We start from the raw sequence: 26648 nt of genomic DNA, 5'->3' as shown, positions 1-26648 counted from the left end.
ACTGTCAAAGTCTTCTGCAGTGTCCATAATTTCTCCTGATGCTGCTAATATCCGGGCAACCAGATCCTCTTCTGACTCAACATGGATTTTGTAAAGAAGGCTGAGCATCTCTCGCCATATAGAGAAGACCTCAGGAGCCCAGAGGGGATAAATCAGGGGATCGAGTAGGCCATGATACAGGACCAGCTCTGCCAATCAAGTTTTATTGAAACTGTCGGTTCAAGAGTCGACGCATTGGGAAACCTCTGAGATGTGCCGGCGCCTCGTCATGCTAGAGGCTCACGCGCTGCCTTGTAGTGAGCGGCACGTCATCCAGCAATTGTGCCAAAGCTCTGGCGTGGATACTGTAATAATGCGTGCCATTTAATGGCCTCGGTAGGAGATGTAGACAACAACAACTTCTCATACAGTCTCGTGTAGAATCGCACCTAATTAGCGCGAGTAAATACGATATGTGGATCACACTCACACCAGTCATATGAGTTATGGATGTTGAAGATCTCATCATGCCCGAGCGTTGCTTCTTCTGTCAACAGCATAGAGGATGGAATGAAAGGATGCATCTGACACTGTTCAGGGTACCACTACGTAAACTGGGCTCTGATTGGGTAATCTTTAAGGTTCCAGATCGTGCACACGCTGTACGTGAAATAAGTGTAATAATTGTTCATGAAGGACGTTTCTTACGCTCGTCTAATTCATCCCTATGTTACACGCAGTTGGAGCTTGCTCCGTATGCTGCAGTCAGTTTCCTCAAATAGCAAAAGTTCATACTGTGAGCGTTCGTCCCTGACCACGTAATCTACTAAATGGCCCGGTCTCTCGCAAACACTGACTGGCAGCAGTAAACGTGGAATGATGGTACGACGATTGGGATATTGTTGTTGATAAACCAGAGGCACTGCTTGTCTGTTCTGTTACGCTGTGTAACAAGTACCAACCATATCAGTGTGCTCACGCCGTGTTTATCTCTCCATTAGTAAACAAGTACTATGCTGGGTCAAGACGTACAACTAAATGTGAATGTGAAACTGGTATTACAACTGAAGAGCGAATCCGGTCGGTGTGGTCGAGCGGTTCTAGGCGCTTCAGTCTGGAACCGCGCGACCGCTACGGTCGCAGGTTCGAATCCTGCCTCGGGCGTGGATGTGTGTGATGTCCTTAGGTTAGTTAGGTTTAAGTAGTTCTAAGTTCTAGGGGACTGATGACCTTAGATGTTAAGTCCCATAGTGCGCAGAGCCATTTGAACCATTTTTGAAGAGCGAAGTCTGCCCTCTACAGATACAGCGGAACAGTTACGGCGACAAACGAGTCAGTACATCCCTTCATCGGATTAAAAAATACTCACAGGAAATTATAACATCAGAGAAAAATATTTGTTTCGATGTCCCGTGCAACCTCCTACAGCATGTCGGTTTAAATTAGTTTCATCCTGTATAATGTCTTTCTCATAAAAGAGACTACCCTCAATATTTGTGTTCTTGTTTCTTGTAACAAATAACGCCACTGTTGTTAAGTTATATTTATGCGTAAACATGATCTTTATTCATTAAGTATGGAAATCAAATAGCCGTTAACAGATGTAATTAATTATATTTCTTCTTAATTTGGGCTGAAGTTTGCTAAAAGGTCCCCAGCGAAGTGAAAGTTAAGCAACAAAATTTTTCAATTTGTTATGTTTATTTGAACTATACATTGCACATATTATTAACAGGTAATATTTCTGTCTCCTACTTTTCCAGTTCTATTGTCTAGTTTTATGTAGTATGCTCTAGAAATAATTTTCTTGGCGAAACATATTCTTACTCCTTTGTCCTACGACTACTTCCGTTTTATTATTTTATGTATGAATATGTTTCATAAAGTGGATATCCTACAGATCTTGAATACTTGAGCTCTCAAAATTTGTCTCATCGCAAAAATCTACTTAATTGCCGTTCATGTCACAAATACGAATACTGTTCGTCACTGGATAACTAAGCGTCATTTAGGTTGTTAATCTGGCTCTTTAACAGTCGCAAGCAGTCCGATTGTATCATGTCTATCTCTTATACTTCAAGGTACGCGGCTAATTTCTTGCAGTACCTTTATCATCTCAATTTAAACAAGTAATGAACTTCAGCAAGTATTGGCATTTATGCTGTACACTACACTTGCTGCAAAGCTTAATGTTTTTTCTGCCGTTTTTCGGTTTTGTTCCACATTTTATCATAACCTACTTGCTATACCTGTATTTTGAACCAGGCAGTTTACCTTTACACTACACACTCTAGCACTAGTTTTTATAATTAAAAAATCGAGTCTTTTTTGCTCTCTACTGTACTGATCCTTTGAGTAGCTGTATAGTCTCTCGTATTATAAACACGAGATAAATCATTAATGCATCTCCTCTTATGTTACAACAGGTATGAAGAATTACTGTGTATATGTTGTTTATTGTTAGTGATAGAGTATGAGCATCAAATAGTGAAGAAGTATCCACCTTTTATCAAATTTCTCTGCTGTTGTATGTAAGATAAATGTTACATTGACTACGTGCAAAAGTTTTAAATGAAGAGCACGAAATATTGTGTTTTAGAAGTAGCTGGCTTGCTTAATTATTTTGAGACCGCTAATTTTGAATATTTTATGTGTGCCAGTGTTGTTAAGACTGTCGCATCAGACTTCGTGATTTTTTTTTTTTTTTAAAAAGAGAACAAGCGGGTTCTGTATAATTACTGCAGGTGTTACTCATCTCAGTGAAAGAGCCGTTATGGCGGCTAAACAGATTAAGTCCAGGCCAGCTAATTCTTCTCATGAAAAAAATTCACTGACACTTCTAAAGTATGAGCTGTTAAAATACCCAACACTAAGAATTAAATAACCACAATACAATATGCCTAATTGATCGTTTTCATAATTATTCTCCAAAACAATAATTTACATAATTACACACATCTATACAGCCGTACAGATGAAGGGTAGGAGGTGAGCAAACAACGCATGCACTGACAAGAGAATGTAGTAAGACAAAAAAAAGATTTCCAGAGTTATCAACATTCTGAACTTACATATTTGCAAGCCTCCTTTTATCATAAAATAAAATAGTAATTTTCTTCCTAAAATTATCTCACAAATGAAAATTGTGTCTCTAGATGCACCAGTTCCAGTTCATCAGAATCTTCAAATAAATAATGAACTTAAACAACTGTTGGCTTTAACTTAGGTTGTACAAATACCTTAACAGTAACGATTATTACGTATTCTGCCGCTTTCCCAGTTTCTTTCTTACTTTTCTTGAAATATTCTCCGAAATCGTTTAATGCAGGTTAGGCGTTACCTCGTGTACTCCTATTTTTAACCTCAGATTTTCGTACAAAACCCCATGCATTTCCGTACAAAATCTCAGACAGGCCCTATCAGTATTTGTATTGTCTCGCTGTGAAAAAACACTGTTCGCAGCTTTATATTTCCTCTCGTGTGAGCAAGAACCGACATGTGCCCTATCTGAATCGGTATTTAACCTCTACCCAATTAGTTAGCGTCATTTATATTACTGGACAAACGTATCTCTTACTGATTCGGCGCTGGTGTCATATCGTAGTTATTGGCACAAATTTTATTATTTTGTACATGTTTCGTCTTTAATCATTGAATGAGTGTTCAGTAGATTCACTTAATAGCCAGCCCACAATAACAAGCCACATCTAAGCCTATCGACAACTTTATTTACATACATGTTTTGCTGCGTACGAAGTCGTGGCGGTTACCAGTTTTGAAAGTTGTTTTACTCAACTTCAACCATAATGTTAACTAATACTGTCCACATTAAGAAACGTTTGAATTTCAGAAGATCATGCTCCAACCATCGGGTAAACTCACACAAGTATCCGCGTACATTACAAGAGTTCACTTAAAACCAGTTCATTAGTTCTATAAAATCTCAATAACCAACAATAACTAAGGCGAACACAATATAATATTTTGTAGAATATTCACACAGTTTAATGTTACGAAATTGGTGTTAGCGCTTTGCATGAGAGTGGTGTACGATTTTCCGAAATCCGTTGCCCTTTTTGTTGCGTGAATATATATATATATATATATTTATATTTATATTTATATTTATATTTATATTTATATTTATATTTATATTTATATATAGCGATCTAAAGCACTAAAAATAAATAAACTATTGTTTAAATAGCATAAGCGTAAATTGTGGATGAAGGTACTTGCAACCAAATTCAGGGTCTCGATGATTACAGCTCTTGAATCGGAAGCTTATTTTTTTTCCTCACACTTTTTCAATTAAATGGACTAGAAGCGTGTTAGGGTTATCTCACATTTTTAGATAGTATTGTCTTCAATATAGTATTCTATTTTATTGTTAGAGTCGTAAGACTATTCTAGATGCTACATAGGCTATTCAACTCTATCCTTTTGTTACAGAAAACAAATGCAGATGGCGCCTATTGCGGTGCCTTTTTTAATCGTAATGTTCCGTTCTCCTTGTTGGTCAAGGCAAGATGGCAGTGTTTTTCAGGATAAGATAGGCCTGATATTGTACCTTAAATTAGTTCTGTATGACATTTCAATTGGTAGGCTTCTTTACCTGCACGAGAAATAAATCGCCCTTTGTTTGCCTTTAGTACGCTTGAGAGACATTAAATTGTCTTTCATATGTGTGCTTTACGTCAATATTCTGTGCTGTGAAAACTGTCTGTAACTGCTTTCAGACAGTCTTTTTTTTCGTTGCTAATAATTTTTCAACCTGAATTATTGCTTCACTTTGAATCAAAAACGGTAAAGAGCAATACTGCTTTGGTAAGATGATGCACCAATGTGATTTTCTCGATTTGTTTAATGCGATGTTACCGACATGTTATTTTAAGTTAATGTACGTATTCAATATATTGAATTGCGGGATTTTTTGTAATAAACTTAAGTGTGAATCAAAAGCAGTCAAGTTTTCGTAAGGTGATGTTTTCAGGTGGTGATACTTAAATATCTCTGTCTGATTGTTCAGTTACAGAATAGTCGTTTTATTTCTACGCAAAGTTAATTGCTAATACCAGCATGTCATGTTGTGTAACTATTACAATCGATGCTGATTATGTTTATCTTTAAAAAGTGCATCATCATCAGATGAGGAGTAAATGTGTATTTCGTACTTCCGCACAGGGTTTAGTACAGTTGATCCTCGTTCTATTCGAAATAATTAGAAGAACATACGAGTACCAACTATCTCTTCACCTTGCCTTCGTAGATTTTGGAAAAGACACTCTATATGATCAGCCACCGAGATGTGTTTGAGGCTTTCATAAAGCAAGTAAAAGGACAGGCCTACACTGAAGTCTTATAAAACATATACGAAGTCTCCACAGCGTTTGTGAGTGTAGTTGAAGAAACCAATGAATTTACCCTCGAATAGGGTATGAAACAAGGTGGCTCTAAATTATTTCCAACAGTCCTCGACAAAGGAATGTCTAAATTGGATTAGAAAACAAAGTGAATCCAAATTCTAGGAAAGAAGTGAAGTGGGGATGCAACGGAAAAAGTAAACATTCGTTTAAAAAATCGTTATAGACATATTTATTAATGTACAAATATAAAATTTTGCATATGTGAAATAAAAGAGCTGTGTTTTAATGAAAAATATAATAAAATAAGCAGGGTTAGTATTTTACAAGAAATTCGAATTTTTAATTTTATATTGTCTTTTTTATAAAAGGCTGTAACTCAAATTCTAAGCATGAAAATAATCTGAAAATTTTATTGTAGCGCCCTGAGAAGGTTATAAGATCACTGAACTACAGTTACACAAATTGTATCATTAACAGAGTTTTTAATTGTGAACATCCAAAATTAATTTTTTTTTCTACATACAGTCATCTAAAGTCAGAATGTAACTTCAGGATTTCGTATTTTTTAGTTCCAGGAAGACAGCAACACGTTGCGAACAGTTCCTGAAAATTTTAGCGAATATAATTTTTGATGAAAGGCTTCTAATAACGTAAAAAATGTAAAACAGAGAAAATGAGGTTCAAAGATTTTCTTCTCATACTTCTACATGTAATAAGTAAGCTTAGCTCAATTTTAAAATCCTCCATACTGAAACTCCTCATCCTCCTTTTCTCTCTTCTCTTCGAATCTGTCTGGCCTGTAGTTGCAGGTAAGACACTAATCTGTTAGGTTTCTTGACCCTGCTCTCGTAGATGGTGTAAAATGCTTCTGTTGTAAACACACCAGGATCTCTACCGCCGTGCGGGGTAACCGCGCGGTCTTGGGCGCGTTGTCACGGTCCGTGCGGTTCCTCCCGCCGGAGGTTCGAGTCCTCCCTCGGGCGTGGGTGTGTTTGTTGTCCTTAGCGTTTGTTAGTTTGGGTTAGATTAAGTAGTGTGTATCTCAGTTTGATCCGATAAGATATTACCACAAATTTCCAATTTCCTTTCTATACCAACTCTCTTCAACACTTCAATTTGCCATTATTTCCGTTATTGCAACATAAAACTGCATCATAGACACCTATTTTGAGTACTTCAATTCCACAGAATGTCCTTTTTGAGCATGTAATCCAAATTATTGAGACTTTCATTTGCATTTTGTGTTTTTGCGTGAAGTCACTTCCTCAATAAATCAGGGTTTGTGAGAAACCTGAATGTGGGCTTAACTGCATTCATAAAAGGTTCTGGTAATGAGTGTTTTTGTGAAAACGTCTCATTTCTGTTGTTGAACTTACACCAATCGTCTTTCTGACACAGATTGTGCACTGGTGTTTGGTTGGTGGATAGTTTGTGGAAAGAAATTGCCCACACAGCACGCCTCATTGCCTCTACATTATGTGTGGTTTTCCTGACAGTTCCCCCATAAAATAACTGAAGAGAATCAATTTCTTTCATAGTTATTATTGTCAAAACGTAAATAAACCATATGCAAGAAAGTTTTCAGACAAAAATCTACATTTCAACCAGAGATATAGATTCAGCCAAATATATCTAAAGAAAATAGCCATCACAGTGACAAAAATTCCGCTGCAGCAAGCAGTTTCCCAAATGCAGGAAAAGGAGGGAGTGGCCGCCAGTGCAGAGTTAATCAGTTTAACAGTTTAAAGGCATTTCTAAAGCGGCTGTCACGATAAAATTCACGCACAACGTAGATTGAAATGCGTGGATCACCGCAGATCAAGAAAATAATATTTTTGAAAAATCGTCCTTTTTTAACCAAAATCCATTACATTCCCTCTCAATAGAAGAACTTCAAATACTAGTTAGTGCTCTTGCGTTAATCTTTTCTGAAGCTGGTATAAAAATGAACTGTGACAAAACCAATCCTATGGTGAGAAGTACGCTACAGCAAACGGTCACAGAATAGTCTTTATCTATCTGGGTCAACTGCTAAATATGAAAGGAGATCTGTCACCAAAAATATTTCGACGTAATAAATTATCCGGGCAACCGTATAGAAGCTACTCCTCAGCTTTGAAGTCTAGGACGTCAGAGAAGCTATAGAAAATAGTTTTTGACCACTGTATGCTGCCAGTAATGACTTATGGCTGCGAGACATGGACATTTATCAACTCACTGTCAGAAAACTAATAGTAGTCCAAAGAGGAATGGAAAGACCGATGTTGGGCTACAAAAGGAAAAACAGAAAGAAAGTAGTCCCCATCAGACAAATAACAAATGTCAGTGACGTAATGAAAAGAATGGATACCTTGAAATGGTAGTAGGCTGGTCAAGTCGCTCAAATAAAAGATTATCAGGTGTTCAAAACAAATGCTAGACTGAAGCCCAGTTTACCAAAAAACACCAAGGATAAGACCGCCGGTCAGATGGCGCAGAGACTTACGAAAGACAGCCGGTATGAATTAGCAACGGCAAGCTCAAGACCGGCGGAAATGGAAGAAACATTTTCTCATAATGAGAGAAATCAATAGAAATGGAAGAACACGCAGGAATGCTATGTTGCACTCCGACTCAAAGAGACGACATCGCCAAGTGACCCAACTGGCTGATGATGATGATGATGATGTATGTAACGAGGGTAGCTGAGTGTGGTCGAATTAAATTAGATGATGCTGGGTAATTAAAGTACAGAACGAGGCGCTGAAAGTAGTATAAGTATTTTGCTGTATGGCAGCTAAATACTTGATGGCAGCAGAAGGGAAAGAAAGGCAGGAGGAAGAGATTTTAGCATCGTGGTAACGGGCAGATATTCGATAAGGAAAAGGATACAGCATCCAATTCAGTTGCGCTCTATCAAAGCAATCATCCAGGTAATTGCCTTAAGCGATTTAGGGAAATTACAGAAAATCTATATCTGGATGGATGGACGGGGATTTAAACTGTCGCCTTACCGAATACAAGTCAAGTGACTTATCATAGCTGCTGTGTCGTCCGAACCAGACACAGCCAAAGAAAAAGCATCACAGACGCAAATATGCGAGCTGGTGCCAGTGCCATAGCTGAGTACTATCCGTCAACTATCGGGTGACAACAGACAACAGACTCGGAAGATAGAAGGCAGCTCTCGCACACTTGGATATAGATCATCTCATCGTCCATGACTGACATAGACAGGGAACCTTGTTTAGTGAACTCTTAGAAGTGAACAGACAGTAGTTGTAAATTGCATGTGCTATGTTTTGTGAAGTTTACCTACAATTATTTGCACTTAGCCATTGAGGGCCTTTTTTGTGTTATATTACAAGCAGTGTTGCAGACTTCATTATTCAACTATTCATAAAGATAGGTAAACCTTTTAACTCATTTCTGTGACTTCGCTAGAAATTTGTTGGAGTGTTGTAGGTAGTAGAACCTTCGTTCTCCTATCCTGTTACCTGACCGTGAGACATAGCTGTGTAATAGTGGCAGGGAGAAATTGTCGTAATGGTGTACTGCACCAGAAGCCGTTTCACGAACTCACAAACGCGGCTTACCGTAACAGCAGTGGCAACTCGGTCTCCACAGCGGTAGCTACGAGGTCATTACAAAACTGGCGACGAGGGTTTCCAAAAATAGCAACACTTCGCTTAATGGAAGGAAAGAGGATATAGAATGCAGACTATATCGTAAAATTAAATAAAATTGATCACCACAAATATTATGACCGTTCCCTAACGCAAGACTGAATGCTCCATCGCAGGTTCGAATCCTGCCTCGGGCATGGATGTGTGTGAAGTCCTTAGGTTAGTTAGGTTTAATTAGTTGTAATTTCTAGGCGACTGATGACCTCAGAAGTTATGCCGCATAGTGCTCAGAGCCAGCCAGGGCCGACAATGGAATCACTGTGGCCCAAAATGGAGAAACGCAGTTACATAAGCGACTTTCGCAAACGGACGATTGTTATGGCCCGACACCTGGGAACGAGCGACGGTTTCCATGCTAATATTATGACTATCGATGGAAGATGCTTGAAGGACAGTGGAGCAACAAGTAGGTGACAATATGTTGCCGCCCATACCCCATCATAGAACGCTGTGTTCGTACACCTCCCCACTGTGTAAAGTAGGATAGGCGGTGATCAGTGGCAGCCCTGACGACGATGTACGACGGGCGTCCAGTAAGTAATGCAACACATTTTCTTCTGAAAGCAAGTTGGTTTCATTCAGGATTTCAACACACCATATTATTCACCACTCTGTTAGCCACAAAACACTATTTTTCAACATAATCTCTTTCAATATGCCGGCCTTGCGCCACATTACTGTGAGAGCCAGTATGCTTGCATGGTATCACTCGATTGTCAGGAGTCAGAGCCAACGTCTTGCTGCATCAGTAACGTACGCGTCAGCCGTATTGCTTCCCACAGAATACACCCTTCACTAGTCCAAACAGATGAAAGTCGGAAGGTGCGAGATTCGAGCTGTAGAGTGAATGAGGAAGAACAGTCCAATGAAGTTTCGAGAGCTCCTCAGGTGTGCAGGCTTTTGTGAGACCTTGTGTTGTCATCAAGTAGAAGAAATACCTTTGCATTTTTGCGATGACGGACCCGGTGAAGCCATTTCTTCTGTTTCCTGAAAGTAGCACAATACAATTCAGAGTTGATCGTTGAGCCAAGAGGGACGGCGTCAAGCATAATAACTTCATCAGAGCCTCGAAGGATCATCGCCATGACTTTACCGGCTGAGGGTGCAGCTCTGAAATTTTTCTTCGGAAGAGGGGTGGTGTGGCGCCACTCAACGGATTGCCGCTTTGTTTCCGGTTCAATGTGATGAACCCATATTTCATAACCTGTGGCGATGTCCGACAAAAAATTATCACTGTCAAACTTTCAACGTGCAAGCAATTCCACATAGATCGTCCTTGGTTGCTCTGTATGGTCTTTTGCTAGGTGGCGACGAACCCAGCTGGAACACCGCCTTGAGTGCCCCAACTGGTGGACGAGTGTGTCAGCACCATCTACTGCTGCGTGTAGCTGGTGGTGTGACACGCCCCACATCGAGGTGTTTGGTTGTGATCCGCCGATCATCTAGAGTGGGCGTGTCTGCACCTTCCAACACTGCTGTCATAAAAGGGTGTGTGGCAGGCCAGCACGCAAGAGATCGGGGAGGTTTGCGCGACTTTGTTGAACTGATGACAGACACCTCGCTGAACGACTCACCGTTCTTTTGTTCAGTGCCAGGTCTGCGTAGCCATTCTACAAGCGACTATGAACACATGCGATGCTCTGGTCTTCGATCAAAAGAAACTCAATGACTGATTTCAAAATCTTAAACATGGCTGTAGTCAGCAACTGCATAAACTTCCAGATGTTGAAAAAAATCAGCCAACTAGTTTCAAATAAAGATTTATTAGCCCTTTATATAGGATTCTTCAGAAGAAGGGTCCATGTGATGTAACAAGGCTCTGATGTTCTCGCGTTATTTTTTAATGGTTTTAGATGCAAGATTTGTACACCTACAAGTACCCATTTTGAAAACAAATTCTGTACACTTCTTATTGCTGTAGGCTATAATAATTAATTTTTAAACATTCACTGTGGTAATAAATAGGTTAATAATTCAATAATTAACATGAAAATAACAATAATAATAGGCAGTTATACAATAAAATATAACCAACCACTTCTGTTTATTCTGGCGGCTGAAAACTGCTGTGTACTGCTACATTCTCTTGTAGATATTTTTATAGTTATGCTCAACAATAGCAACACATGTGCATGCTGAAAAGATTGAATATTCACAAATGCGTACATGAAGTTTCCCTTTAAGAATATTTCTGTTGCAGCTAATACACAGCAAACATTAGTGTACACAATTGTAGCTAGAGGGTCTGAAAGGGTTAACGTGAGTTGCCATTGGCTTACGGTTGTTTACTTGCTGGACGTGTTAACGATCATTACTATGAAGCCTCTCAAAAATTCTAACAGTGTCAGTTTATGATACTAAGATTTGCATCAACAAGTTCTGGAATAAATTACACTGAAGCGTCAAAGGAACTACAGAGATATGTAAACAGGCAGAAAACGGCCCTGAGGTCGGCAACGCCTATGGAAGACAACAAGTGTCTGGCGTAGCTGTTAGATCGGTTACTGATGCTACAACGGCAGGTTATCAAGATTTGAGAGAGTTTGAACGTGGTGTTATAGTCGACAAACGAGCGATGGAACGAGCATCTTCGAGGTAGTGATGTAGTGGGGATTTTCCCGTACGACCGTTTCACGAACGTACCGGTAAAACATAAAATCTCCGACGTCCCTGCGACCGGAAAACGATCCTGCAAAAACGTGAGTAACGACGACTGAAGAGAATCGTTCGACGTGACAGAAGTGCAACCCTTCCGCTTATTGCTGCAGATTTCAGTGCTGCACCATCAACAAGTATCAGCGTGCGAACCATTCAATGAAACGTCATCGATATGGGCTTTCTGACCCGAAGGCCCACTCTTAACGACTCCACGACACAAAGCTTCACGCCTGCCTGGGCGCGTCAACACCGATGTTGGACTGTTGATGACTGGAAAAGTGTTGCCTGGTCGGACGAGTCGCGTTTTAAAATAAATCGAGCAGATGGACGTGTGCAGACGTGGAGGCAACCTCATGAATACATGGACCCTGAATGTAGGCGGGAGATTGTTCGAGCTGGTAGAGGTTCTGTACTGATGTGGAGCGGTACAGTTGGAGAGATATGGGACCCCTGATACGTCTACATACTTCTCTAACAGGAGACACGTCCGTAAGCATCCTGTCTGATCACCTGCATCCATTCATGTCCATTGTGCATTCCGACGGACTTGGGCACTTCCAGGAGGACAATGTGACATCCCAAACTTCCACAATTGTTGCAAAGTGTCTCCAGGAACGCTCTTCTGAGTTTAAACACTTCCTCTGGCCACCAGATTGAGCAGAATTGAACATTATTGAGAATATCTGGACTGCTTTGCAACGTGCTCTTCAGAAGAGGTCTGCAGCCCCATGTACTCTTACGGATTTACGGACAGCCCTGCAGGATTAATGGTGTCAATATCCTCCACTATTATTTCAGACATCAGTCGAGACTATTCCACGTCATTTTGCGGCCCTTCTGTCTCCTCGCAGGGGTATAACACAATATTAGGCAGGTGTACCAGTTTCTTTGGCTCTTCAGTGTCGTATGAAAACCTTAAAACGGCCTGTGATATTAAGGATGGCATATAACATTTCTGCCATCACACTGTCACGTAAATTCATGTAAACAGTGGTAAGGGACACAGCTTAACATTGAAATTCTCCAGTTTCTCCTGGGTTATCTATTGATGGAATAGACCACATGTGTACTGCCAGACTGTGTTGGCGGTCACGACATGTCTATGACGAAACATGTCGCCATCGTCAAGTGCGTCGACGAGCAGAGCTGCTAAGGGTGCGTGGCCGACTTGTATTCCCCCTCAGCCGGCCGCTGGTGGCCAAGCGGTTCTAGGCGCTACAGTCTGGAACCGTGCGACCGCTGCGGTCGCAGGTTCGAATCTTGCCTCGAGCATGGATGTGTGTGATGTCCTTAGTTAGGTTTAAGTAGTTCTAAGTTCTAGGGGACTGATGACCTGAGATGTTAAGTCCCATAGTGCTCAGAGCCATTTGAACCATTTGAACGCCCCCCTCCCCCCCTCCACCCCCCCCTCACAGGTTGCGCGTCGGCAGTAGCGGAGACGCTTGCGTTGGTGCCTGTGGTAGCATAGGTGTAGTTTCTTTGTCCATCTGGTCTCCAGATCACTATGCTTGCTGAACATTTTCTTAATTAGATTTAGTGCTGGTTTCCGAGCCTTGCTGAGATTATACCCGCATGCCCGATTGAAAGGATTATCCCTAGTGCGAATTTCGATGGCTTCTCTAACAAAACTGTGCCGGAATTGGGAAGTCTGACTTAAGATCTTGGTATGGTCGGGGTTCCATTGCGTGATTTTTTGACACTCATTTCTCTGCGACCACCGATTTGTTGGGGTGCGTCAGTCGAGTGTGCCGCTGGAGTTTTCGCCATCGATCTTAGATGGTATGCACTGCTTGTCCAATACGAGGTGTGGCTAGAAAAAAACCGGACTAGTACTGGTGAAACAATAAAACGAATGCAATAAGGCTGAAAGTCGCTTGGCCTGTCACGTGACTCTCGCTCCGCCTACTGCTCGAGTTTCATCTGCCTCCTGCACTCAGTCTGCCCGTGGCGTCTGTTTTAAGTAGTTGACGTTTTGTCTGTGCGTCGGAAAATGTTGAGTGTACAGAAAGAACAGCGTGTTAACATGAAATTTTGTTTCAAACTAGGAAAATCTGCAAGTGAAACGTTTGTAATGTTACAACAATTGTACGGCGATGATTGTTTATCGCGAACACAAGTGTTTGAGTGGTTTAAACGATTTAAAGATGGCCGCGAAGACACCAGTGATGACACTCGCACTGGCAGACCATTGTCAGCAGAAACTGATGCAAACATTGAAAAAATCGGTAAACTTGTTCGACAAGATCGCCGTTTAACAATCAGAGCAGTGTCTGAGTTAACAGGAGTTGACAAGGAAAGTGTTAGGCAGATTCTTCATGAAAGTTTCAACATGAACAAAGTGTGTTCAAAAATGGTTCCAAAGTGTCTCACAATTGAACAGAAGGAACGCCGAAGAATGATTTGTTCTGACATCCTGGAAAACATTGAAAGTGATCCCACCTTCTTACAAAATGTTATTACTTGCGATGAATCGTGGTTTTTTACTTACGATCCCGAAACTAAACGCCAATCGATGCATTGGAAAACTCCTGGTTCTCCACGACAAAAAAAGCACGAATATCAAAATCGAAATTCAAGGCAATTATGATTGTTTTTTTTGACATCAAAGGGATTGTGCACATTGATTGGGTACCAGAGGGACAAACAGTGAATCAGCATTACTACATTAGCGTCCTGGCTACCCTACGTGAGCGAGTACGGAGAAAACGGAACGATTTGTGGAGAAAAAAGTCATGGGTCCTTCACCAAGACAATGCCCCAGCTCACAGTGCGTTGTCAGTGAAGACGTTTTTGGCAAAACACAACATTCCCATCTTAGATCATCCACCCTACTCACCTGATTTGGACCCCTGTGACTTTTTTCTTTTCCCTAAAGTCAAGTCAGCTTTGAAAGGAACTAGATTTGAGACTGTTGAAGCAGTAAAAGAAAAAGCGACGGAAGTAATGTATGGACTTACCGAAAATGATCTGCAGCATTGCTATGAACAGTGGAAAATTCGCATGGAGCGGTGTAGAGACCGAAGAGGAGAGTACATTGAAGGAGATAACATGAAATTGTAAATAAATGTTTTTTCCAGCATCAGTCCGGTTTTTTTCTAGCCGCACCTCGTATATGTCTTACCACACAGGCACGGAATTTAATATGCCCTCGCCTTCTGCAAATGAATGTCTGATATGTCAGATTCGGTGTCAGTGTGGCAAGAAGGGCTGCGAAGGGAACGGCTTGCGGTGGGAGGGGATATAAGTCGGCTGCGCGCCCTCATGAATTCTGTTTTTCAAAACACATGGCGATGGTGACCTCTTTGGTGGCCGAAATATTGTGCCCGTTGGGCAATATGGACTCACCATATACCCGTGGACTGTTTGATCGAGAGAATTATTCACATTTGCCCTGTTAGATGGTGGTGGTTAGTGTTTAACGTCCCGTCGACAACGAGGTCATTAGAGACGGAGCGCAAGCTCGGGGTAGGGAATGATTGGGAAGGAAATCGGCCGTGCCCTTTCAAAGGAACCATCCCGGCATTTGCCTGAAACGATTTAGGGAAATCACGGAAAACCTAAATCAGGATGGCCGGAGACGGGATTGAACCGTCGTCCTCCCGAATGCGAGTCCAGTGTGCTAACCACTGCGCCACCTGGCTCGGTCTGCCCTGTTAACAAAACCTTTAGAAGAGTATACCCACTCGGGATCACGTTCAAGATGTTTTTCTGAGTTGTAGTTATCCTTGGATTTGTACAAACCGTCCCTGAAAAGCATTTTCCTAGCACGTATACCATACGCATTACTGCTACCAGGAGCCATGTTTAAGGCACTTACCACACATCTTAACCAACCTGCCATTGCTGGGCATCTGAATTACAGATTGAGCCGCCACATTTATTGGCGTATTGTGAAACTAATAACTAATACGAAGGACTGATGACCATAGATGTTAAGTCCCATAGTGCTCAGAGCCAACTAACACGAATAAAGCACGTCACTTATCGTCGGTTACATGCAATAATCCTGTTTCTCTTCGATTGTCTCTTGCCACTGTCTACAGCCAAGGTCTTCGTACAATATTTCCAAGTTAAACACATAAATGTTAGTTAGAGAAGCATAAATGAAGAAGTAAAACTGGCGGATCTAGTTTTGCGGCACACAGTTTAAATACACGGCTCAGCCAGAGCGTCATTACCACCTATCCAGTAGCTGGTATCTCCAACTTTGGCACGAGTAACAGCGGCGGCCCGTCGTGGCATGGAAGCAACGAGGCCTTGATAGGTCGCTGTACATCCAGGTGGCCTCATTACCGTTAATTCCGAAAAGAGGGAAGATGAGCTCTGACGCCATGTTCAATCACATCCCAGATATATTCGATCGGTCTCAGATCTGGGGAGTTGTGAGGCCAGCACGTCAAGTGGAACTCGCCACTGTGTTCTTCTAATCTCTACATCACACTCCTGGCATTGTGACATGGGCATTACCTTGGTGAGTAGTGCCACTGCCGTCGGGGAACATGATCGCTATGAAGGGGTGCATGTGGTCTGCAACCAGTGTACGGTACTCCTTGGCCGTCACCGTGTCTATCACGAGCTTCATTGGACCCATGAATCTCCACGTGAATATTCCCCTGAATATAATGGAGCCGCCGCCAACTTGTCTCTGCCCTCCCACTGGCATGATGAAGGGTGTATCGGGATTCATGAGACCATGCAATGCTCTGCCACTGCGCCAACGTCCAGTGCCGATGTTCACGTGCCCATTTCGGCTGTACTCGTTTTTGCCAATGTCGTTATGTTAACATTGGCAGATGCATGGGTTGTCGGCTGCCGAGGTCCATCGTCAGGAGTCTTCGGTGCACTGTGTGTTCAGACATACTTGTACTCTGCCATAATTAAAGTCGACATTAGTTGCCCCACAGTTCACCGCCTGTCCTGATACCATTCTGCCAATGCTATGACGTTCGATATCAGTAATGAGGGGTGGCCGCCCAACCACACGACGTCTGGACGTGGTTTCACCTTGGTTTCGCCACGTGTTGAAGACACCCAGCACAGCAGTCCTCTAACAATCGATAAGTCGTGCAACTTTCGAAATGCTCTTGCCGAGCGTTCGGGCCATGACAATGTGCCCTCGGCCAGACTCAGATAGATAGCGCGCCTTCCCTATTCTACACACGGACATCACGGTCACTGATACCACATGCACTATGGGTTGTGTCTGACTAGCAGTCATTCCTCGACAAGTGACGCTGGTATCGCCTGGATGGGTTTATATCGATAGGTGGTCGAAGGTCCTAATATTCCGGCTGGTCAGTGTACATATTTGTACGTGATAACCTCACAATTTCGAATATTCAGATGCACACACACTTTACGTTGCACCACTTACCTTGATCACTCACTACACTCTTGAATATTCTGCTTTGTAAAAGACTGGCACTCACGTCGTCACACATAGGGGAATAATCGCACCACATCACATGGCTGAGTTAACAAACCAACCACTTCCACATTGCTTGCAGTAGGCAAACAACTACACAGCCTAGTCCATGCGTAGACTGGCAGCGCAACTCGTTGAATGATGCGCCAATTGCTGGTATCACATGCAGTGATGTAGTACTTTTCCTGTGAGCCACCACGCTGTCAGGCTCTGACGTTATAATGATGTGGTATCGCTTGCTGGTGCTTCGGAAAGCAGAGAATGAACAATGTCAGCATCATTCAGAAACAGAACTCGCGGCGCTACATCATAAAACACGTGAGTAAAAATCACAAGCAAATTCGTTTGAGACACTACAAAGATGTGATTTTATGTACGCCATCACTCAATCTACTACATGTTGGTCATTCCTAAGAAAATCACTGCGTAAACAAAAATGTTTACACACTAGTTCACTGACACTGATGCACAGTTCATTAACCTAATGTCAAGTAGCATATTCAACCAGATTCTTATAATGCATCAGCAGGAGAGACACTCAACCATCCGCCATATCCAAATCAATGCACAATGTGAAAATGTCATTCCTACAACACTACCCACTCAGTTTTTATTTTCTTTCATTCAGTGGTGCATTTTAGTGTTCTCCACATGAAATACAAAATACTTTTTTTGCTGTTAAGCCTCTCCAACTGGAAAGAATTTGGATGTGCTATCTTTCGAGCAGCGCGGAGTAGCTGCGTGGTCTAGGGCACCTTGCCACGATTCGGGCGGCTTCCCCGGTCGGAGGTTCGAGTCTTCCCTAAGGCATGGGTGTGTATGTTATCCTTAGCATAACTTTGTTTAAGTAATGTGTAAGTCTAGGGACCGTTGACCTCAGCAGTTTGGTCCCATAGGAATTCACACACATTTGAACATTTTTGATAGCTTGAAGAGTCACAACAGTAATTTCTTGTTTTCATCCCTTGCCTTTGTAGGTTTCTAATATGATCATATTAGTATATAACCTCTCACTTTGTATATAATGGGTTTGACGAAGCTGTCGACTTTAAATTTCCAAACCAATGTCATCTTCTCCATCTGCTGTATGGCTGCTTGCTGGTCAACACCATTCGTGACGGAAAATCAATAATCTAATCGAATATGTTGTCAGGCTTTTAGCATGGCAAACCAGTATGATCATGAGCTAAACTGTTCATCACGTCTTCAAAATCAGTCAACTTCTTAATCCAAATCTTATGTCTCTTTCCTCAGTATGCTTCAAATAGCCTCCCTAGTTCTTGCATTACACACTCGGCTGGATCAGGTGTTTGGAAGTAACAGACATAGCAATGCGACGAATTTTCCCCTGTTCAACGGTGTAGTTCGACGTTCTAGAACGAAATTGAGGTCCATTATCCAATCTGCTTCCAAAATTTTTGTAAGTATTTCTTCGGATCAAAATTTTTGAAACTTGTAACTATGTATTTAAGCAGATCATCAATACTGTGTTTCGATAAACAAAGTCTCCATGTCTTCGGATCAAAATTTGTGAAACTGGTAACGATGTATTTAAGCAGATCATCAATACTATGTTTCGATAGACAAAGTCTCCATGTTTCTGAGTTCAAGTCCATACTGCGGTATATGACGTCATTTTGAATTAAATAATACTGCTGAAATTTAGTCTTCTTGATACATTGTTGTCATTATTTTTCATATATCATCTACATTGTGCTCTGCTTGGATATTACGTAGAAATATGTTAATTTAGGTCTCTCTATACAGGTCTCTTACAAAATTCATCTTGACCTGTCTTTCATGTGGGATCTTCGTGCAGACATCTTTTAAATGTTGCGGAAAAGTATCAGGTATCACATTTGCTTCGTCAGGAATATATTGGATCTCAAAATTTAAATCCTGGAAGGTGAGAGCTCATCTAGCAAGTCGATTATGTTTTAATTTACGCTGAAGGAGAAAGGATAATGCCCTACTTTGGGTACCTACTGTGGTGTGCCTTTTGAGCAGAAAATAGAAGAACCAAAGAGAGCCCCAAACAATTGCAAGTGCTTTGTGTTGTGTTGGCAGAAGAGCCAACACCGTGTTACTAGTGGAGGCCGAAATGCACGCGTTTTAGCTCACGCAGGCTGGCGGGAGGAGGGAAGAACTATACTGACGTGAGGTCTGGAACATGACAAAGAATTAGAAATCAGAAAGCGGGCGTAATTAGTTTGATACTTAACTTTAATCCATTAATAATAAACGTCGCTCTTGACGGTACATGATTCACAATATTATCTGTTCAGAATACATTCATAGTAACTGAATATCACGCCTTGCTAGGTCGTAGCAAATGACGTAGCTGAAGGCTACGCTAAACTGTCGTCTCTGCAAATGAGAGCGTATGTAGTCGGAAAACCATCGCTAACAAAGTCGGCTGTACATCTGGGGCGAGTGCTAGGGAGTCTCTCTGGACCTAGACCTGCCGTGTGGCGGCGCTCGATCTGCAATCACTGATAGTGGCGACACGCGGGACCGACGTATACTAACGGACCGCGGCCGATTTAAAGGCTACCACCTAGAAAGTGTGGTGCCTGGCGGTGACACCACACTTTGCACTCAGATACACTATATGTCCAGTCCCACAGTGTTAAAACTCTACTTTTGAACACGTTTATGCAATGCGATATGAAGTTTTCCCGGCGTATTTCCAATTTGAACAGTCCTCGAGTATCCAACCGGGTAGAGTCGCAATTTCACCACAATATTTCGGCAGACGTACGGGGGTGGTCCCAGAGATCGAGGACCGCCCCCGACGGCGGCACCAGGGAGACTGCAGACCCCAGTTCAGACCCAGGCGCCGCTTCCCCAACCACCTCCAGTAGCCGCCGCGCCGGCCGCACCAAAGACACCAGGAGAGGAACGGTGGAGGGGGTAACGGCTACTATATATAGGGCGCCGAGAGGAACAGCTCAGCATTCGTCAGGAACCACGTGAAGATGGCAGCTTGCAGCTTGTACGTCTGCCGAAATACTGTGTAGAAATTACGACGCTACCCGGTCGGATACCTGAGAACTGTTCACGTTTATGCAATGTTCTTTCAAGCCAATTTCACTGAAAATTTGAAATAAACGTCTTCAAGCCCAATTTCATTAGTGTCAGTCCCAAGATAATTAATAAGATCTAGCGGCTGCATTGGTACAGCTTCTGAGAGCTGTTTCGTGAACGCGTCAAACGCTTTTGTTGATTAATTCTCCATATCCAAACTTGATTAATTGCAGTAAGGCAATGTCTTTAAGAAAACATTGGTAGTATCCACAGAAGCCAAGATGTGATTGAAGTTGTTTTTACAGGCTAGTACTAAAAGATTTTGAATTGCTTCTAATTTCTTTGCGTCTGACTAAATTCCTGCTGATGGGATCAAATGCTCTAAAAATTGTATCTTCTTTCTAACGAATTCAGGTTTCTGCAAGCTGACAGTGCCCCCAGTACATTTAAAAGTAATCAAAACATTATCCAGCATCTCGATGCATTCTTACTAAGACAAAGACACAATAAAAATATCATGTACGGATAACATTGCGTTCTGCAGAAGTTTCTCCTATTGAAAATGATTCAAATGGCTGCGACTTAACTTCTGAGGTCATCAGTCGCCTAGAACTTAGAACTAATTAAACCTAACTAACCTAAGGACATCGCACACATCCTTGCTCGAGGGAGGATTCGAACCTGCTACCGTAGCGGTCGCTCGGCTCCAGACTGCAGCGCCTAGAACCGCACGGCCACTCCGGCCGGCTTCTCCTATTGAATCCCATCCAAATTTAGAAAATAAATGGTGCTGATAAAATGTTTTAACCAGACAGAATCCGTTTAAAGTGGTAAGAACGTCGATTGTACAACAATGTGGTGAACTTTCGTCTTCCTTCCTCCAGCTTCGACTGCCAGTAACCACTTGCCCTACCACACTATTAAGATAACAAGCACTACTGAATTTCTACAAATTCTCCTCTGTATTTTTGGCTGATCTCTCTGAAGCATAATGTTGCAGCTGACAACTATGGTGTACAAAACCGGTCTGACTGAGCCATCCTTTATATTATTGTATGTATAAGATTGCAACATTCACTGTCTGATCTCTCAATTACGCCATTGTCTATCATATATTCCACCTGCTTTTCTACAGTTTCTCTTCAAGCTAGTGGCACATTATACTACTTCATTTTGAATGATCTCAGTTGTCGCGCCTTAATTTGACACTGATATGCTTTCATCAGTCCAGATTTACTTAAATTACCTCTGCGTGCGTACATAAAACTTCTCACAATTTTGCCGTAAATGTTGCATGGCTTCCCGAATTTCTTCCATTCTTACTCTGGGCTATTTATCTTTCATTTACGTCCCTTTTAATAACACTGGCCAACAATGAAAATGTTTCGGGCTCAAAAATAGTTAATTCCAATGTACTTTCATATGCTGTATTAATAGATCATCATAGAAATGACAGATTAGCTCTTGATTTGGAGATTTTGGAGATAATCGGCATTTCGTTTCATAGTCAACATTTTCAATTTGGGGGAGATTTTGTTTTCCGGGTTGGTACATGTGTCCAATAACAAAACACAAATGCTCTTAAGCTGTTTGTAAGTCATAAACATAGATACTGTCGCTGTGACTTTCTGCTGTAATTAAAGCCCGGAAATTGTGTGTTTGAAATAGAAAATTAAGACAGTGTGGAAAAGAAGGAGAAGAACCAAACAAGCCTTCCACTTCCTGTGACCCTGAGTTTGAGGGAAAAGATGATAAGCCGCACAGACTACGTCAAGCGGAATTGAATGACCTCATGAGAGACCATGACCTGTCAGAGGAAAAGGCAGAAATTCTTGGTTCTCGACTGCACCAATGAAATCTTTTCGAAAGTGATACCACATCCTCACTGTACAGAAAACGAAACATGGAACTGTTTCCCTTTTTGGAGAAGGAAACAATATTGTTGTTTGCTGCGACCTTAATGGCTTGATGAACTCTTTGATTCTGAACCATGATCCAACTGAATGGAGGCTATTCATAGACTCCTCCAAGCTTAATCTGAAAGCAGTATTACTTCACAGTGGCAACCGTCTTCCTTCTACTCCACTGGTCATGCAGTTCTCACGAAGGAGACGTGCAAATATTACAGCCTTCTTGGACTGAGTCAAATATCATTAACACAAATGAAAAACTCTGTAGTGATTTAAAACTCTTTGCGATACTCTTAGGAATGCAACTGGGCTACACAAAATAGTGCTGCTTCTTATGCAAGTGGGACAGTAATGATAGGAAATCACATTATATTAAAGCAGACTGCCCCGCATGAAATCTTAACCCTAGCGAGAAAAATGTCGTTGCCGAGCATTTCGTGGACCCCAAAGGATGTTTTCCTTCCTCTCCTGCATATCAAGCTGGGTTTGGTGAAACATTTTGTCAGAGGTATGAGCCAAGAGGGACGGGCGTTTAAGTACATAAGAGAGAAACTTCCGAAAGTAAGTGATGCAAAATTAAGGAAGGTATTTTTATCCGGCCACAAATTCAAGAACTTGTAAAGGATCCTACATTTGACCAAGTTTTGGAACCAAGAGAAAAGGAAGCTTGGAAAGCCTTCAAGGGAGCTGTTCGTGGATTTTTAGGCAACAAAAGAGATGATAACTACACTCAGTTGGTGACCATGCTTCTGCAAAAATACCATAGTCATGGGCGCAACATGTCCCTTAAAATCCATTTTTCCACTCCCACCTACACATTTTCCCCCCTAGTTGTGGGGCTGTCTGTGATGGACACGGAGAACGTTTCCATCAGGACATTTCTGTTATGGAACAAAGATATCGGGGCCATTGGAATGAAGCAGTCCTTGCGGATTACTGTTGGTCTTTGTGTAGGGATGCTCCGGAACTCCGTTACAAGAGGCAAGCTAAAGGCGACGATCTCATGCAGCCATCACATGATTCTCTTCAGACCCAACCATCTGTGAGATATTTTTCCAGCAATTTAGAACTTTTAAAATGTAACAACTATTTATAAAACTTCAAATACACTTTCAATGTCGACAGCCTACGCCAATTACAATGTATCTTTTTCTCTTAATTCGTTAATATGAAATACTTCCACTTAGAGTGTATCATGGAAATTAGAGCCAAGGAAAATTTTTCATTGTCATATTCGATTTTATCCATCCAAAATTAATTGGAATTGACTCATGAAGCGCAGGAAACATTTCAAAAATTGTATTTTTGTTGGGTAGTGTAATCGTTAGTTCTAAACCTGTAGAAGCTTCTTCTTCTTCTTCTGCTTCTTCTTCTACAACTAGTCCGACGAAACGAAACTCCATTATTACAAATGCTTAAATATCCTCTCCCAAAATCAAATCAACATTTTGTTTTGGTCAGCCAAGCATTTCTAAAATTTTTGTCCACAATTAAAGAGTAATACAGTCAATTCAAAAGTATATTTCTAAAATCTTATACCTAATGAGCACTTCCGCAGTAACTGCGCAAGTTTTACGCGACCAACTGTTGTAACTTTATGCACACTGTTTAGACGAAGTTTAAGTATCTCTTCTGTATCAAGAAGCTGTTCATTCATATTTTTGGATATAGCACTGATATCTTTTTCAGACTCCAGGATGGCTGCAGTTTTACAACCTTTTACATTAAGTTCAATCATTGGAATTAAGGAATAAACTTTTCTTTGTTATTCATCTCATAGTAGTTCAGTCTTAGTCTCCTTTTTATCGCATTTAATCACATGTAGTCTTGGAGATGAACCATTAAATTCTTCGTATGTTCCGGAGTGTTTCTTGTCTCAAACTGAATTTAGTTTACCAGCGTTCACCTGTTTTGTCGATGTATGTCGTTTCTATCTGGGAGAGACAAACGATCCCGAAATCTTCTGCCTTGTGCTGCGTATTGGTTCCATCTCTGAAAATAGTTTTATCGTCTCTCGTCATTTCTAAAGCAATTATCATTGTGTGCATAATTCCGCGATTGGTTATCTCTTCGTGCATGGTTGTATTGTGGTCGATTATCGTTTTGTTGATTGCATGATTATCTTGAAACGGTGCTTCTCGTTGTTCAAAAGTTAATTGTGACGTCTTGTGCCTTGTTCGGATTCATCTGGTGTTCCTTCATTGTCAGAATCTTCTACATTATCAACAACTCGTAATAACTCGTTGAAACCATTGAATGTTTGCAAAGCTAACTCTCCACTCACTCTTCACAATAAATGTTTTATCAAGATGATAATGAGATCATTATTGCTAATGGGGTCATCCCCTTCTAGTGCTTTTGAAGGAAGTTACACATTGATCGTCGTTGCGATCGTAATTGTGCATTGAAAACAGCTTCCCTTTACTGTTTCACTGTTTTTCTCGCGACCAATACTTGTGGAGAACCACATTTTTAAGTCTGATCAGGTACATGGTTGAACACGTTCTAACATCTCCACTAATGTGACGAACACACCTATCGTTTTTTCTGATTCATTCCGAATTTGCGCTAAAACAACTTTAAATTGTTTCATGGAATCAACTGGATCACTATTGTTGGTGAGGGTCAAATTCCTCAAATTTTCCTGCCTGAGCATGTTTGCAACATTAATATTTGTACAACAACCTGCACTAAGATTTTCTTGCCTAGTGTTTCTGTTTCTTGTAAGATTAAGTTCATATGAAGGGTCGTGGTGCTGATTTTTACATTCTTCTTTGTCTCTTCCAGTTCTGTACTTTCGATTCTAAATTGAAATATTGCTGTTGTACACCCAACAGTATTTTAATGACCAAGTTTTTATATTTTTGGCATGATTGTTTTGCACAAACTACCTCGTTATTTGTTACTGCACTGTCCAGTAAAACTTGTTTGACAAAACCTTTTGTGAGTTTACTTGGACCTGTATTTTCGTTATATCTGGTTCTGTCTGCTGACAGTATCTATTGACCTCGAATACGAACTTAGACAGTTGGACTTCGAGTCACTCACTACGTTCCTTTGTAAATTTAATAAACTAATCTTGTATCTCATTATAAATATCTACTATCTTTTTCTCCATTATTTTGTTCCAGTATGTCTTCAGTTATTGACTATGCTTATCGCTATTTTTGTTCCAATATGCATTCTGTTTTTTGCTATGTTCATATTATTTTTTGTTCAAATTTTGATTTTTATCATCGAGTTTTTTGTTGGAATCTGAGCTCAATTGACTAATTACATCTAATTGTTTGGAACAAATCTGCTTTCATTCTTTGTAAAAACTGCATTAACATATCCTCCCATCCTACATTATCAACACAGCTGCTATCTATCGCTGCATGTCGCCTCTGAGTGTCTTCATTCACTCTTGCAATTTAATTTTCAGTTGACCCTACACTTTGAATTATATTAATTAGTGTCAGTTCGTTAACAATTTCTGTGACAACACTATCCCGATTAACATTGTCCTCTCCACTAATTACATCACCTTTTTCCTGTTATATGGCGGTATCTTGGTGGTGCCTTATATTAAACGGTGCCTCCTTACATCTCTGTACTCCAACGAGCCAATATGTATTTCCTTTTTCTGGTAACTTTAGGAATTTGGCAATGAGGAGTTCAATTGAAATCATGGCTTATTTCAAACAAATTAGTTGCACCCATCAACGTCCTGTATGACACAGTACAACGTTAATTGCTTCATCCTGAAACTTTAGACCGTCAGAGCGCGGAGCGGCTAATTAGCCCGAAAATGCATTAGCGAGCGCGGACGATCAACGAGAGACTCTAGCCAACTACATACTGCCACTATTGTGCCATAGAAAGTGCGTGTACGAAGCGAAAACAAATCAACGGCAAAGATAAATCTAAAATGCTGGACTTCACTAAACCAACGGTAGCGACAGTAGCGTAATACGTAATCTGTTATGATGTTAATCAATGTCACAAATACAAGGACACAACATTTTCACAATACCTCTTGAAAGCTACCACGGACTTGATGAGTCCATGCGGTGCACAGACGCTGCTTTATTGAGTTCGAAATGTGGACCAACACGCTGTTAATCATTTTTCTGTTCAACGACGTACGTATAAGTGGGCTACTATCTAATTGTTTCTGATAATATGTGTCTGGAGTGCAGCGGAATATGGAAATGAAACATAAACGACAAGTAATATAGACATGGAAAGAATCAATGGGTTTTGAAATCTGGTGTTACAGAAGAATATTGGGATAAAGTGAAATTACACATCCTGTAACATGAAGGAATATAACTGATAACCGCAGTAACCGAGAGGACGGGGAGGGGTAAAAGCAGTAGTGGGAGACAAAGTCTGAAATGCAGTAAGCAGGTCTAGGTTGCGACAACACTGCAGAGATGAAAACTTGCATAGTATAGGCTAGCGTGAAGTACTGCATGTAGTCAGGCTTCAGCTGAAGCCTGCCATAACAACATAACGCCCTGAAGAATTCGTATAGTCAATAGCAGTCTCACTGTGATTACATTATCATGAAAACGAGGAACTTTTAATAAAAGTTGTGATAAGTGGGTTATCGTGTCGTAAATTTGACGATGCC

At 41.1% G+C, this 26648-nt stretch overlaps 1 protein-coding gene and 1 non-coding gene across 2 annotated transcripts in view; one reads left to right on the top strand and one right to left on the bottom strand.

Annotated features, from left to right (window-relative positions):
- LOC124805175 (ankyrin repeat and death domain-containing protein 1A-like) overlaps nt 1–26648 on the top strand; it is a 683180-nt gene that overhangs the window by 5096 nt on the left and 651436 nt on the right. The window lies entirely within an intron of this gene.
- Trnaa-cgc lies at nt 15237–15309 on the bottom strand. The gene has a single exon. It is a non-coding gene; the product is annotated as a tRNA-Ala (tRNA).

The sequence above is a fragment of the Schistocerca piceifrons genome, chromosome 7 (assembly GCF_021461385.2).
Source record: "Schistocerca piceifrons isolate TAMUIC-IGC-003096 chromosome 7, iqSchPice1.1, whole genome shotgun sequence".
Lineage (NCBI taxonomy): Eukaryota > Metazoa > Arthropoda > Insecta > Orthoptera > Acrididae > Schistocerca > Schistocerca piceifrons.
Note: the sequence above shows the minus strand (reverse complement) of the source record. Positions and strands in the feature narration are given on the sequence as shown.